Below are 16,122 nucleotides of genomic sequence, written 5' to 3'. Positions count from 1 at the left end.
TATATTCCTGTAAACCAAGTGTCCAACGCGCAAGCCGGCCCGACGGATAACGGAGATTAACCAGCCAGCACAGAGAATGATGGTCTGTCACCACAGTGAAGGGGCGCCCGTACAGGTACGACCGGAAGCGCTGTACTGCGAAAATAACTGCAAGACATTCTTGCTCTCTAACGGTGTAGTTACGCTCAGACTTACTTAAAGAGCGACTCGCATAGGCGACGGCGTGTTCTTTCGTGTCGACGCGTTGAATAAGGACAGCGCTGATGCAAATACCGCTAGCATTCGTATGAACTTCTGTGGGAGCGGTATGGTCGAAGTGTCGGAGAATGGGATGTGACGTCAGACGAGACATCGGCTCATGAAAACTAGCTTCACATTCAGGAGTCCATGCAAAGGGAACGCCCTTCTGGAGGAGGCATGTCAGCGGATACGCGATGTTGGCAAATCCACGAAAAAACCGGCGGAAGTACGAGCAAAGCCCTAGGAAACTGCGTAACTCTTTTACATGGGGAGGTCGCTTGAAGGCTTCCACCGTAGCAGTCTTCGCTGGATCAGGTCGTATACCGTCCTTATCGACTAGGTGTCCCAGAACGAGTGTTTGGCGCTCTCCAAAATGACACTTCTTCGAGTTGAGCATCAAACGCGCTTTGTCCAAGCAATCTAGCACAAGATCGAGACGTGCGTTGTGCTCAAAGAATGTGCGCCCGAAAATCACTACATCGTCTATATAGCACACGCATACTTCCCACTTCAAACCACTCAGGATGTTGTCCATAAAGCGCTCGAAAGTTGCAGGTGCGTTACAGAACCCGAACTGCATCACATTAAATTCAAAAAGTCCATCTGGTGTTAGAAATGTCGTTTTCTCCTTGTCTGCCTTGTGCATAGGAATCTGTCAGTACCCCGACCTCAAGTCAACAGACCAAAATTAAGACGCTGATGAGAGGCAGTCTATAGCATCATCAATACGCGGAAGAGGATTCCTTTTTAGTGATGGTGTTGAGGCGGCGGTAGTCAACACAAAATCGCCACGTACCATCTTTCTTTCTAACCAGAATCACTTGCCCTGCCCATGGACTACAGGATTCTTGGATAACATTCTTATTTAGCATTTCGTGGACTTGGTCATTGATCACCTTGCGTTCCGATGGTGAGACTCTGTATGGTTTTTGTCGCAACGGTTGGTCAGACCCGTATCAATGCGATGGTGTATACGAGAGGGAGGAAACAATGGTGGCCCGTCCTAATGGAAAAAAGTCAAACAGTCGGGCTTGTTTTAGCAGAATATTCGCCACTTCGTGACGCTGCTTAGTGCTGAGCGACTTGTTTGCCATAGTCAGAAATGAGGAGTGCGCCGCAGGGCAGGCATTAACGAAATGGCGCTCATCCGCAGAATCAAGGGCCTCTGTAAGAATGGCGAGCGATAGCACTTGATCTTCATGATAGGCCGCAAGTTTCAGACCCTGTGGCAGCATTGTAGGTTCATTCGAACAGTTCACGGCCCATAATTTACCAACTTCGTCGTCTTTAATAACTTCGTCGTCGTTCTTGCTGCGGCTCGTTTCTTGAGCATCGCTTGAGCATATCGTAACAATATATATATATATATATATATATATATATATATATATATATATATATATATATATATATATATCGGTGTTGTGTCATATGTATATAGCAGTGCTGCTTATCCCATGCATAATAATTATTTGGCCGCTCGGTTAACCCCGTTCTCGTTCATTACATAACGAGGGTCTCGAATCCGGCAACATTGATGCCTTCAGGTAGCATGTGTGGGTTTATTGACCAGTCGCTTTAGCCCGAAAAGGTACAAAAGGCACATACTCGCATCACCTGTGGCAGAAAGGACGTTCCACATCCGCCGCCAAGGTTTCTGAGTAGTGAAGCTGGCTCAAACACCCAGGGTTACTTCTAGTAGTAAAACATAAGTACCGAAGAAAATGCATGGGAAAACGGCGCCGCGGTAGCTCAATTGGTAGAGCATTGCACGCGTGATGCGAAGACGTGGGATTGTTCCTCAATGTCAGCAATTTGTTTTTCATCGACTTGGATTTCTGGTAATTTGCCATTTATTTAATGTAATTAGTAGGCACAAGTAATTTCCCATGTGTTGCCCTTGGTGCCACGATTGGCTTCTTATGAATATATATATATATATATATATATATATATATATATATGCACACGTGGAGCCACAAAGGTTCATACTAAGCTGACACAAATACGTCACGTTCTAGGCATCATGCTGCAAGGGCGACGTATTGAAATCGGTGACAGCAGGTCTAGTTTGGCCCCTAAAAGCTTTTTAGCATTACCAGTGGTAAATAAAATGTCCAGGTTCGTTCGCCGAGAGGCTAAGATGTGTATCAAGTTTGATTACGCCTGACAATTCATTAACCCTTTCGTTACCTCTCCTGTAGAAATCTATCAATTTGATTGATAGTATTTGTACGCGCTGTTAAACGTTCTCGTTACTATTGTTCTGCTAACAGCGCTATGCACCATCTCAAAAGGCAGCAGGACATCACCGATTTGTCTGGTTCGAAATTTTCTGACACGTTAGGGAGTCTGAGAAAAGATAGCTCCGACTGGACGTATCGTCAAAACATGCCTCCAGTGCTCCTAGCACTTGCTCAGTAAAACGATGAAAAATTTGTGTATTTGTCCCGCCCACACCATATAATTATAAGGTAGTGGAAATGATGTTGTAGAGCGTCCTGCAGAGTTGTATAATTTTTTTTTATCCGATTGGTGACATGTTTACCGAAGTCTCGTACAACTGCATGCTATTTCGATACATGTTTTAGAGTAACAAGGAGGGCACTTTTATTGCTTCCCCAGTGCGTTGATTTTATCCACGACCGTTGCGACAGCATATGTGGAAGCGATTCGCACAATTCTCTCCCATCGGGTAGATTTTCACACACAGAAGAGCGCGCAGTCAATTTCCGACTGACCTTCGATTGAAGCTTATTCTCGTATATTCTTAACACGGGCTGCACTGGCTGCACTGCCTGCACTACCAAGCAACAATCCACACTACTGCGCAGTGCTCTACAGGAACATAACAAAGCACGTCGAGGCTGCAATGCCAATTAATTGCAGGCTAAATCACTTTCATTGCACAGAAAATCAGTTTGAACGCAATACAAAGTATCAGTAGGCTTGTGTATGCTCCCTGGTCGGCTAAAAACTGCGTCGCGAGTACTTATACAGCGCGTATTCTAAAAATAGCAAATTATTTCTTTATCTTCCTCGAGACACTTGTTTGGCCTTTCACGTGCCGATTTTAACAAGCTCTCTGAAAAAGTAGTGCTGCTTTACGTTCACTTGAAAGACCAGTCATCAGGCTGTAATTTTATGTTTCACGGCAAAAGTCACGACTGCTACGTTTGAAATTAAACGTTAGAACATAGAGGCTTCGAAAATAAGGCTATTTCTAGTGGTATGTAACGAGTTAGGCAAGATCACCACCATGAAGTTCTGGGAGAGCAGTATACGTGACCAACACCCTATAAATTTGCAGGCAAGTGAAAATAAAGAAAGGGCAAAAGGACGCAGTCCACTCCGAGAGGGTGAAGAAGAGCCACCCCTGGAAATGACTGTTGACGTTCTCCTGCTTCGATCCGGAGATTTTACGCGTGTCCCGGCGCCGATGTGATGAAACTTTATGGAAACGTTGCTGCGACATCACCGGAGTGAGCACGGTGCTCGTAAAACAAGGGCGCTAAAGATGAAGCTAGAAATAAATGACAAGAAAGCACCGAGGTTGATTCGCAGGGAGTGCCACCAACGACGTCTGTTTATTTTGTGCGTCATTGCGATAGCAGCACGAGGCTGGCTAAACGACCCACATTTCCGATAGCTTCCACTTCCGCAATGAAGCGTTTCCAGTGCCATCCCGCATCCCACTCGGTGGAACGATCTACTTGTGAAACAATTTTTTGTGCTTTTGTGTTTTCTTTCCAGGGCGTCGGTTTATATGTTCTCTTTCGTACACTCCTCTGGCTATGCCCCACCGAGAGGACTTCTCTATTTACTTTAGTAGGCCGGAAGTTCATGAAATGCACTTAGCACCCATATTTTGCACGCTACCAGCAATGCCGTGCTCCTGAATTCATTCCCGAGAAAACATTTATAGAGCAAAAAAGTTATTCGCGTTATAGTGCAGGCAGTTTCTCTAATACAAGAAAATTTTCTGTGTGTCCATGAAATTTCTCGAACAGCTTTCAGCATTATTAATGATATCACACATAAGGAAAATCACGTGCAAAACACGAAAAAAAGTTTTATTTTTTTTTTTCGAAGATATATCCATGTAAATTTATCGCATTTTGCACGTTATGCTTAACGTTGCAGGGAATGGTGCAGCATCCCTGTCTCAAGACGCGCTGCATCACCGCCACGGGCGCCGCACTGCAATGTGCATTGATCTATAGCGCCAATATATTGCTACGCGTATACTGAAGGCGAAAGGAAAGAGCCATCGCTGTTAATAGACGATGTAGAGGACGGTTTCGTTCTATAAACGAGCTGCTCACCATTTTTCAGAGAGCCTTCCATCTGTGTGGCCATTAACTCGCCCGGATGCTTGGCCATACGCCACGGCTGCCACTTGTCGTACGCAGAACCTCCATCTTCATTCAGCTAAGACAATCCGCCTTGAGATTTCTCTTCTATAGGATGCCCGTGACAAGCACATCAGTCGTGTAAACTCCACTGCCATTGTTCGCCTATAGCCTCAAGTCATCACGTATGTTTGTGAGCCATCGGCCACTCCCTTTCCTGAGGGCGACTATATTTTTACGCCGATACCTGACGTGCGGAGGGCGCACAATGTTACTGTACCACATACCGTCATCCCGACTGCAAATAAATGCACGTTCCTTTGGTTTTTAAGTTTTGGACTGACGCGAGAAGTACTGCACCCACAGATAAAGATTTGCCTGCTCAGGGCTACCGAAGACCACGCTGTAGAAGATATTGTTGCTGCCTGTCGTCCTCATCGAAGCAAAAGACCTCGGTCATCCGCTCCTGATGATAACATTTTTCGAAACATATTTTGATCAGACTGTTTGCCAAAGCGGGCTGGCGCCCTTTGTCGCGTTTACAATTTCTTGTAGTGAGATTTTTTACACCCTTGGTAAACCCGTAAGCCAGACTTCGATTGTTACTCACGGAATTAATACTGATGAATCTATGCCAATTCATCGTCGGCCTTACCTTGTGTCCGCATTAGAGCGGGAAGTAATTGAAACGGAAGTCAAGAAGACGCTAGCACAGGATATCATCGAACAATCATCTGGTTCATGGTCCCCCCCATCGTAGTAAAATGTCACGCGGTGGTTCTGCATCGTTTTCTGTCAACTCAATAATATCGCTGCAAGCGACGTCTGCTCTCTTTCTTGTGTTCACAATGCATTGGACTGCCTCCGCTGTGCACTTCTTTTTACATCTGAGCTGTATATGTCTATCCCTCCATACCTTTCGATGTCCCTTCCTCGACATAGCAAATCGGTAAGGCATGTGCTGACACTTGACGTAGCAAGAGGACGGGTATGAAACGAGCAGGAGTGGCAGCGAAGATCATGTCCGAGATGCTGCCCATAGGCAGCGGGCCCGATAGGAAGTCAGATTCCGCGAAGCGGGCACTGCTGCGAAGTGACGCAGGTACCACGCCAGTAAATCGAATGTGCACAAGGGTGCACACGGGAAATTTCAGAGGGACTCTCTGGACAGATATTTAGGATTCAGTTGTGCAGTATGCGTCAAATGATTTGATGAGATAGGTTTGATGGTGACTGGTAACGTTCGAGAAGCGTGAAAGTAAAGTGGTTTTTACAGCTACCTCAGCTCCTGGCTTAGCGAGCTGCTCGATTTGACTGCGCTGAGGGAGCGCTAATGGCCGTAGCCCGCATCAATCATTTGGTGGGGAAGGTGGTTGCTAACGAGATGTATGCTGCATTTCCGTGGCTGCGCAAAGAAATGAATAGGCAGTAGTTAGTTAAATGTGGAGAGGCTTCGTGTAGTGCGTACTGCCGACGAAGAAGCTTCTCACGAGGCCCAACTTCAGGACTGCAGATGTGGGCGTGAGTGAGAGCAGCGGGCAGCAGGAACCAGCGAGGAACATAGCGAGGAGGCTGCCCTTGAACGGCGGGTTCGAACGGAAAGCTTTCCAGATCGCCTAGCGAATAATGCGCCTCAATGACGGAGATACCAGGTATGCTTATTGTGATGCGGATGCGCGATTCCTCCGATACTTCATGGACAAAACGTTTGTCTTCATTTGTGATGTCTGTAACCGATTGTGCTTTGAAAATGAACTGTCCGTAATTGCGAACATTTCTTACCACAATGTTTGCAGCCCCGCTGCTCATACACATTCGCAAGACCGAATGGCATTGAATTTTTCGGTTCTGGAATTTCAACCTAGCTACTGGAAAATTGCTGTAGACGATGTGGATCATGAGAAGGCCCCGTTCGCCACCCCTGAGAATCTTCATCAATCCAAGCTCACGCATTTCAGCCTGTGCAGTGCCACTTCAACCTTTAAGGATGATGACCACGTTGTTATAAGATTGAAATTGATTGCTTGGTTATGTTACCTGGACGACGTGGCAGTATTCCTCACAGCGTTTTGGAGACACTTCAAGCAACTATCGACCGTTCTAGCTATTTTCCGATGAGCTTAACTCAGCTACATTCGTCGCAGTGGCGCTTGACTCTTCGACAAATTACAGTACTTCGCCATCTACTTAACGCCTGCGGAGTCCAACCAGACCAGAAGAAAATTTGTGCCGTCACGAACCTTCCCGCTCCCTGCTCTGTCAACGATTTCCGTAGTATTGTGGGGCTATGTTACTATTTCCGTCGTTTCGTTAAAAAAAAAACTTTGCTGCCTTCCAACGCCCTCTTACTGACCTTCTCGAAGAAAACGCTTCGGTTTGTTATGGTCCTCTAGAAGACGAAGCATTCCGTAAGGTCATCACTGTTTCAACCAATGCACCTATGCTCGCTGATTTTGACCCTGCAGTCAGGGCAAACCCGCCGTTTTTGCTGAGTGGCTATGGTGTTGGGGTGCTAAACACGAGGTCGCGGGTAGAATCTCGGCTACGGCGGCCACATTTCCATGTGGGTGAAATGTGAAAACACCCATGTACTTAGATTTAGGTGCTTGTTAAAGAACCCTAGATGGTTGAAATTTCTGGAGTCCCCCACTACGGCATGCCTCATAATCAAATTGTGGTTTTCGCATGTAAGAACCCATACGTTAACTCCTATGACAATGACTACGGCATCGCCACACTTTCGGCGAAACATTATTCCGGACATCAGTCATTTGTTGTTAAAATAGGAACGGAACAATTCTATTACATAGCGGGAGTGCGTTGCTCTCCTCTCGGCAGTCACAAAGTTCCGTCTTGTATCGGGAGCTTTATATCACTCTACAATTTTCTCATGGATACTTTTCATCCAATTATATTATTTGAGAAGTCGATTAGTTCTTCAAAACTTATCTAATTTGATGGATTGAAAAAGTAGTTTCAGTACCTCCAAGGTACGGCATACGTACCAACGATAACAATTCCTATTTCCTGTTTGGCTCTAATAACCTTATAATGTGCGCAGGATCAGAAATAGTCCGACTTCTTAAATTTTAATATTTCGTGCCTTTCTTTATTTCCAGAGAATTTCGATGCTTCAGGGACGTAGTTTGACCCAATGTACTCAGTTTTAGTTAGCACAAATCATACTACACTGCAGCTTTCAAGGTTTCGCACACATGGTGTTTGTCTATTTGGCTACTGGCTGTATGACACCGATTGTACACGCGGCATCACCTGCCTTGTGCTCAAGTCAAAATATTGGCTGAATACACGAGTGCTTTCCGCAGTTCTGTTTTTCTTGAAGGACGGGTTTGGGGAAAACGCCTTGCAAAATAGTTCGTCTACAATATCCCAGGCTTGGCAAGAAAGAAACGATAATTATATTAAAATTCTTTACCTTACTCTAGCAACTCTCGAACGAGAAGAAAGCTACGTGTGCGGTCACCGTCCCCCGCGGTCTTACCCATGCAGTGGAGATTGCCCTTCGGTAGATCCGGCTCGTGGTTGCATTCCCTCTTGCCATGCCTTGGAAGTGGCCGCACTTTCGCCCGTTATATACTCGTCCTGGGTGTCCACTCTGCAAGTCGCGAAATGCTGATGCCGACATCCACCACCCGCTGTAGGTTTGCGCTGCACTGAAATCGACGAGGCTCCGGCCCCTCGCAACAGCGGGACTTTCGCGCGCATAATCCGAGCGATTACACTGCTAGGACGCAGGGACCACATTATAGATCCATCTTGGACTTCATTAGATCAGTAAATATTTTTTTCATTCACATAATCAACCTTATTCACCCTCATCCCATACCCCTGCATGCCCTGAGGCAGTTACCCTTGCATAAAAAAAAAGAAAATGGGTTAACCGAGGGGCCCGATTTTTATTAAGCATATAAGAAGCCAACAGACCAATACACCAAGGAAAGCACAGGTGCAATCACTTGTACTTACGTCGCAAGAACAACAGAAGGGAAATTCCTTGACATTGATGCCTTCAGGTAGCACGTGTGGGTTTATTGACCGGTTGGCTTCACCGAAAAAGGTCACATGCTAGTGACGCCTACGGCAGAAAAGACGTTCCCCATCCGCCGCCAAGGTTTTGTGAGTTCTGGCGCTAGCTAACACCCCCAAGGGTAAATACAAATAATTTACCGTGTTGTGCTTGGAGTCTGTTTGTTGGCTTCTTATAATATGACTAGCAGGTGACGAGAGTTTGTTAGGCACTATGACAATAGCAATAGTCTCACAGGGATTTATTTTTTGTGTGTGCAGGAGAAAATGTAATGGTACATATCTACATACGCAGTCAGCAGTAGATTTATAAAGTTCAAATATATGGTGCCAGCCTGTTAACTGTTATTGTTACAAATTCTCACCGGCAGTGCGGTGTGGAGTCGAGCAAAGGCCTTTGGAGATGTCTTAACGACGTGCTCAAAGTGGTTATACATATTAATATTGTTGCACAAAGTGCCAGAATGTGAAATCCCTTTACTTGTAAATCTCAAGCACAGTTGCAAACTAAAAAAAGACGTTGAGAACTACTTCCTCACTTTTATTTTTCTCAACGAAGGATAAACAGCTGGAAGGTTGTTTGTATGATAACGAGTAATGTCAAACGCAATGACATTTCTCAAAAAACTATTTATAAGATTACACTTCACCGAGCTGATTCAAAACGTAACGTTAATGTATTTTTTTTAATTTTCCGTGCTTACGAGTAGTGTTGAGGTGTCGATTCCGCATCCTACACGATAGACTGAATGATACTTGACTGAAAAATCAGACAGAAAGATTGGGAATGCCATTGTCGCTTAGCTCTTCAGTATATTCACCAATCTGTAGAATTTTATTTAGCAGTCAGCCTGGCTGGCTACACATAAAAGAATATTTAGTGACATTTTATTTACCATACTAAAAGCAAGAACCTAACTGTTGTGTGATGTAGTGAGAAACATCACTACGATTTCGCTCTGTGGAGAAGAGTCCAGTGGCTTAAATTGTTTAGAGGTGCAAGAAAAGTACCAATAGACTTCATGAAGCATCGCATTGCGATAAGTGCTATTTGGCGCAGTGATATTAATGCCTCTTGCTGTGTTTTCAACGAATCGTAACTTCATCACGCAGAAAGGACGTGTGAATAGACTGTCATCCACAGGGGCGAGTCCAATCCGATAACTCTAACCTGAAGTTACTTTTACGTTATGCTTCCTGCTGAATGGTTGTACCACAAATATAAAAAAAGTTTGCTTTATGAGGAATTAGGTTTTATTTGCAGTAAGAAATACATAAAGTACACATTTGGTCTTTGCATATGTCTCCTCATTTAGTGACATATTTTTTCCAGAGGTTGGTAGTTTTTACTCCGCAATAACTCCGCAGTTTTTACTTGCGGACTTATTCCTCTACTGTTTCGTTGTCGCCATTGAATTGTTGGTCTCGCAGAGATGCTTCGATTGGGCCAAAACTATGAATGACGTAGGGCGGTAAATCTGGGTTGTAAGGAGCATGGTTCACAGATGTCTACTCAATTTCCTTGAATTTTTCGGATGTAACAGCTGCCATAGGAAGTCTCGTGTAGTAATAGTGAAGAATCACTTAACGTATTGATTCGTCCCGCCATTTCCAGCTATAAACAAATTCAACCACATTCGAAAGATTACAGTAATATGCACCACTGATGGTGGGAAAGTCGTGCAAAAATTAAATTTGCGAAATTCACCGCTGATGCCATAAAAAAGTTCAAGCTCATTGTCAGTTGGTAGCCGTTCCTTGGTTTTAGCGAAGACTCAGCGCCGTTGGCGTGCAAGCCGCGCTGAGAGCAACACACTTGCATGCAAACGGGCCAACTTCACTTGTGCAGTCAATAGACGTGGTACTCGATGGACAGACCCTTTACGGACGTTAAGGGATGTTACGTTATGCATTGAAAGCTTACATACCTGATGCCCTTCTTAACAAATCTTGGAAACACACCAACGTTGCTCATCTTCCAGAAGGCATGAACGGCCTGAATTTTCTGCTCCATAATACTTCTCTATGGGCGACGATCATGGTTACCGTTCTCAATATATTCGCGCTTTTCCACGAATTTAATGTGCTTGGTGGCACAGTTTGGGTATGAAACGTTTTCAAGGTGGCGTGTAGACCCACGCGGCCTTGAGAGCACTTAATGCCTGCACTCTACTGTCCATTTCCGCAGATGTTTAGTCAATATTAAACACTCACAAGCAAGAAATTTGATAACAATACATTCAATGGATCTCGCTCTATTACAGACATGCCTACAGAACGTAGGGCGACCGATCGGCTGCTCACAGGACTCATATCTCACCGCTGTGACGCCTCCTTAGCAGCGTCACGCATCAATGTAAAGTATGCGCTCGTTACACTTGATTAACCTTTATTCTTCGCACAGAGATATACAGCTGATCTTAAATCTCCAAATTGGGTTGATGCTTTTTTGAGTCTTTACCGAAGGGCAGGGACGCTCCGGCGACGAATGTTAATTCATTCGAGAAATTCCCAATGTCGATGGCGCGGTATAACTGTTTTATTAGAAGGCCAGCACACCGTTTAATTTTCCTGCGATGCAGATACTTCCTTTGAAACTTGTTTCACATCAGGAATTGAGGCGCGCGCAAGGTTACTTTAATGTAGTATTTCTTTTCTATACTCTCAAGATTCCATTTTCCTTATCTCGGCTATGTTGAGCCAAACTAGGTAAGTTAATGGAAAGCAACTCACTACACGTTTCCCAATAGTTTTCACAATTTCTTTATTAAATAATTCTAATTTATATTGATGGTGTTAGTGCTCGAAAATGACTATTTGTCACTGAAATACGTTTCATTGTGGCCAAGTGAGCCTGAGCGCCACCCTTGTTTTTTTTGTTAGACCATAAGTGCGAAGTGGTGAGGCGTTCTAATCCCTCAAGGAGATAATTATACCTCTGACTTGTATCCGATGTTATTGCAGTTATTTACTTAAGCCAATGCAAAATTTGCATGCCCTAAGTTCAGCGAAGAATGTGATGCAAAGTTATAATAATATGTGCTTCTCTTCTGCATACTGAAACCAAGCGATCCACGGTAAACATAATTCAATGAGGTAGCTGATTTAGACGTTCGTTACAATTCATGACGTTCAGTAGATAACAGAGGGAAAGAGAGAAAAAAATGATAAATAAAAGGCAGGGAGGTTAGCCACTACTGAGCCCAGTTCGCATGGAAAGTTTTACGCGGATAGGCATGGCGTAATGATCAAGCTTCAAAGAACACAGTGAATAGGCTAGAAGTTCAACGAGAGGGCAGATCCGGTTTGCTGCCCTATGCTAGGGACAGAGGGGAGGGCAATATAAAGTAATAGGAAAGTAGAGAGAGAGAAAGAAAGTGAGCACAGGTACACAATCACAGCCGGTAAGTATTAACGCATACTATCACCGCAGAGCGCAGTAGCACTTAGAGATGAATAAACATCAGTCCAGGAAACAGTTGCTTCGCCAAGTCTGTTGTCCTTAAAAACTGCAACAGTGCACTTGTCACCCTTCACTTCGATGGCTTGCGATGTCGGCATTCCAAAATTATTTCGCGTTTTTAAGGTCTAAGATCAAAGCACACTGTCAGGATTGCGAGCAGTCGTAAGAGATCCTCGCTACGACAGTCTTCACAGGAGGCGGTGTCGGCCCATCTGATTTCGAAAGCACAATACTTCGTAAAAGCCACTGCTAGGCATATTCGACAGAGCATGGTGTACCTTTGCGTCGGGAAAGTGTGCCTGGGATGAGAAGGCGGTGGGAAGAGTCTAGATGGTGCGGCCGGTTGCCTTGTAAACTTTGGGTGTTCTAGATAGAGAAGGGGATACCCCTGCGGTTGTTCTAAGCTTCCTAGCGGCGCTTGTTCTTGAGAACGGTATCGTCTCCTCTTTGGTGCCTTGAAGAACCGACCGAGCATCGTTATCGGTGTGTTCGTTACCTATGACATCGTATTGACTTAGAAATCTGAAATGAATTAGAAATGAGTTAGAAAGGTATTTATTAGTTCTCTTATCTCAAATGCCAGTTGTTCGTGTGGTCCGCGCCGCTGGCCTCACAGCAAAGACACCAACGCTGCGTTCGAGTCACTGAATATTCACGATCTTCGAGGATGTTCTTGGCTGATGAAACGAAGTGTAGCCCGAATATTTGCAAGCTCCGGAGACTTCGACGTTGTTGGGTGACACTTCTCGAAACGTATGGTGGTAGCTATCGCTCGGAAAAGCACTTATATAGACGAACACTGGACAGCTGTTGATACACCAGTATATATGCGTACAATGTGGACATACCATTCGTGCAAAAGGACCGGAGATAGTTGTTTAGGAGCAGGTGATGACAACTCAATTTTTTCTGATTCCTGGCAAGGTGAGGTGATATAAACCAAAGTATACAAACAACGTACATCAACAGAGTGCGTTTCACATAAAGAATGGCTCAGGTAAACTGCACAACAAACCTTGGCATCCTCGTGAACGAGCTGGTATATGCATAATACAACACCACTTGGGAGCACGAAAAACAATTTACGTTTCAATTTTCAATTGAATTTTATTTTCTTTTGGTGGAAAGTTCCAGCACTAAGTGCAGACTTATTCCAGCTTCAGTTGGTCCAGAAACACACATGCATAGCAGCACGACATTCTCAGACAAAAGCTAGAGTTTACGGCAGCGAATGCACAATGAAAAATTATATAGCAAGAAAGTAACAAAATAAACATACATCATAGTCATCGGCCAGTTTTATGTCCACTGCAGGATGACGGCCATCCCCAATTACCCCTGTCCTGCGCCAGGGGAATCCAACTACCACCCGCGAATTTCCTAATTTCATCTCTGCACCTTGTCTTCTGCAGTAATCGACTACGTTTTCCTTCTCTTGGTACCCATTATGCAACTCTAGTGGCCCAATGGTTATCTAACCGGCGCATTACATGACCGGCAGAGCTCCATTTTTTTTCTTAATGTCAATTCGAATATCGGCAATACCCGTGTGTTCTCTGATCCAAACCGCTCTCTTTCTGTATCTTAACGTTATGCCTAGCAATCTACATTCACAACGAACTGACATATAATAGTAGAGGAACAGCCTCACGATACATTCCTAAGCACACGATAAATAAGATGCGCAAGGAAGAAAGAAGATATTGTACATATTTATTTAAGTGTACGATATCAAGGAAAGTCACATCATTTAAAAGGCGAGAAATGTAGGAACATTAGACACGATAGGCTCTGATTTGTACAGATTACCAGAGCAGCTCCTTCCTTGCGAAGTGTATAGTGTGGAAGTACACGTTAAAACACAAAATGACTCCTATGTTGTAGTGACTGAAATTTGTTATTCTTAGGAAAGCTGGAAATGGCGCATCTTTCTTTTTACGCATGTACACTGTAGGATCACGTTGTGTAAACCTAGAAATAAGAACCAGGAAATGCACAACTTCGCCTGTCAAAAATCTAATAGTTCGCATGATGCGAAAATGTTGTGTTTTATTCTAAGAGTGCCGCGTTTTGAGAAATACTTTCGTAGTGTAAGGCTCTTTAAATAGATTTCTGTTTCTACGAAGTAAGAATTTTGAGAAGGCTTGTTCATGTGGTAGCCTCGCATACGAGGTTGCAGCTGTCTAAGTCAAAGCAATAATTGCGTGGTTGATTTGTCATTTAATTTGCGGCCGAAGAATATAGTAGCTGCATACAGCCTTTTTTTTTTCAAAGGCTACCTACATGTGCGTTCAAAGTAAAATGCGCTGAAAGTGTGACTCCAGTGCTTTATGTTGTTGGACAGGGTTGATGGGTCGTGGTGGTGGTTGTGTTGCAGCAGGCATGGTTAGCCTGGCATACATAGGCGGCACTTGTTCCGCTTGAGCCTCCTATGAGTTGAAATTGGGGGTGTGTCACCAAGTTTCGATGAGGCCCGTGTCTCGCAGGAATGCTATCAGCAGTCGTTGCAATCTGTTCCTGATTTTTATGCACCCACGGGTGAAAACAACGTCCTCAAAGGTTTTGTGCGTAAGGCCAGGGCTGTCAACCATCTCATTTCTTTGTGTGTCGAATTGTGAGCATAACCAAACTAAATGCTCGATGTCGCCGATATCACCGTAGAAGACATAGAGCGAGAATGCGCATTGTTCAGTCTTGAGTGAGTTCTGAGGGGGCATAGCAGTTCCGCTTCCTTGCGAGTAAGCGCATCGATAAGACAGGCTTGATGTGGATCGCCCGAAAGTTATTGCGGATATCAGTTCTGAAAAATGTTGGGCGTTCTGACTTTTAGGACACATGTAAGCGATAGACGTGCAAGAGTGGCACGTTCTTAATTTTCTTCAAATGCTACGTGAGTTAGGATATACTGAAATTTGATGATAAATCTCTTCCTCCTTATATCTTTGATACCTGCATCTGCCAGAGATGGCCTTGTAAACTTCTCCTGGGGTAGCGCACGATGCAATCGTTGTAAAGTTGACTTTGAATCCGCAAGCACCACGACATCTCGAGAGGAACAGGCGAGTTTTCGCATAGCCGCAGTAATTGCGGTGCTTTCTGTTGTTGCAGACAAAGCTACGTTGATCGTTTGCCCATTGTACGAAATACCACCCGTTAGCGAAATAGGTTTGTTTCTGGCACGAAAAAAGATTACGTTTGTTTTAGCTTAGTTATTCTCCTCTATGTTTGACGGCATTCTACTGCTGAGATCACCAGAGCAAGGCTATATCATTTTACAACTTCATTCGCATCGGGACCAGAAAAACTAACATTGCCGTAATAAGCATGCATTATAAACTCAGTAGTTTCATCAACATTTAGATTATCGTTCATATAAACATTGAAAAGTGTCAGTCCTACAAAACACTTCTTTGGGGGATGGTCCTCACTAAATAAAGCTAGGTTACTGCTCGTCAAGCACAGCGGTATGTTTTAAACGTAAGATCTGTAGTGTCTACTTGAAAATGATTGCTTAGTGCGACCATTATTAATAACAAACATCCGTAAAAGCTTCACTTATACCGACACCCACACGACGTGGATCCGCAAGGAAGTGTAGTTTCTTCTCTTTTCTTTTGAACTGAGCTTACTCGGTAGGTAAGTTTGGCTATAGTTCGGAAAGAACTTGAAGAAAGTTATCGTATATAGAAGAAAATCTAAGGGGACATATACAAGTGAATGGCTACGAATTAACGGACCATTTTAAGCTGACCGGCAGGTCGATACGAGTGCCCAGTTCTAGTGGCTCTTGTATCCTGATAAACTAATCAAACCTCAAGCCCTCCCCTCAGCTATCACTTTCTTTCAATAGCAAAGCGAAAATATGAACATAAGAACTAGTAAAATAAACAAATATGAATGCAACACCACATATTGGTTGGGTATATCTGTAAACGACGTGACGGGCAGATGATATCAGGAGCCCTCGGGATCAGTTTCAGCAGCGTGGTAATTAGGCTGCGCAAGAAGGCTTGTGCCTCA

Source organism: Dermacentor albipictus, chromosome 3 (assembly GCF_038994185.2).
Source record: "Dermacentor albipictus isolate Rhodes 1998 colony chromosome 3, USDA_Dalb.pri_finalv2, whole genome shotgun sequence".
Classification (NCBI taxonomy): domain Eukaryota; kingdom Metazoa; phylum Arthropoda; class Arachnida; order Ixodida; family Ixodidae; genus Dermacentor; species Dermacentor albipictus.
The sequence above is the reverse complement of the archived record's forward strand: the minus strand, read 5'-3'. Positions refer to the sequence as shown.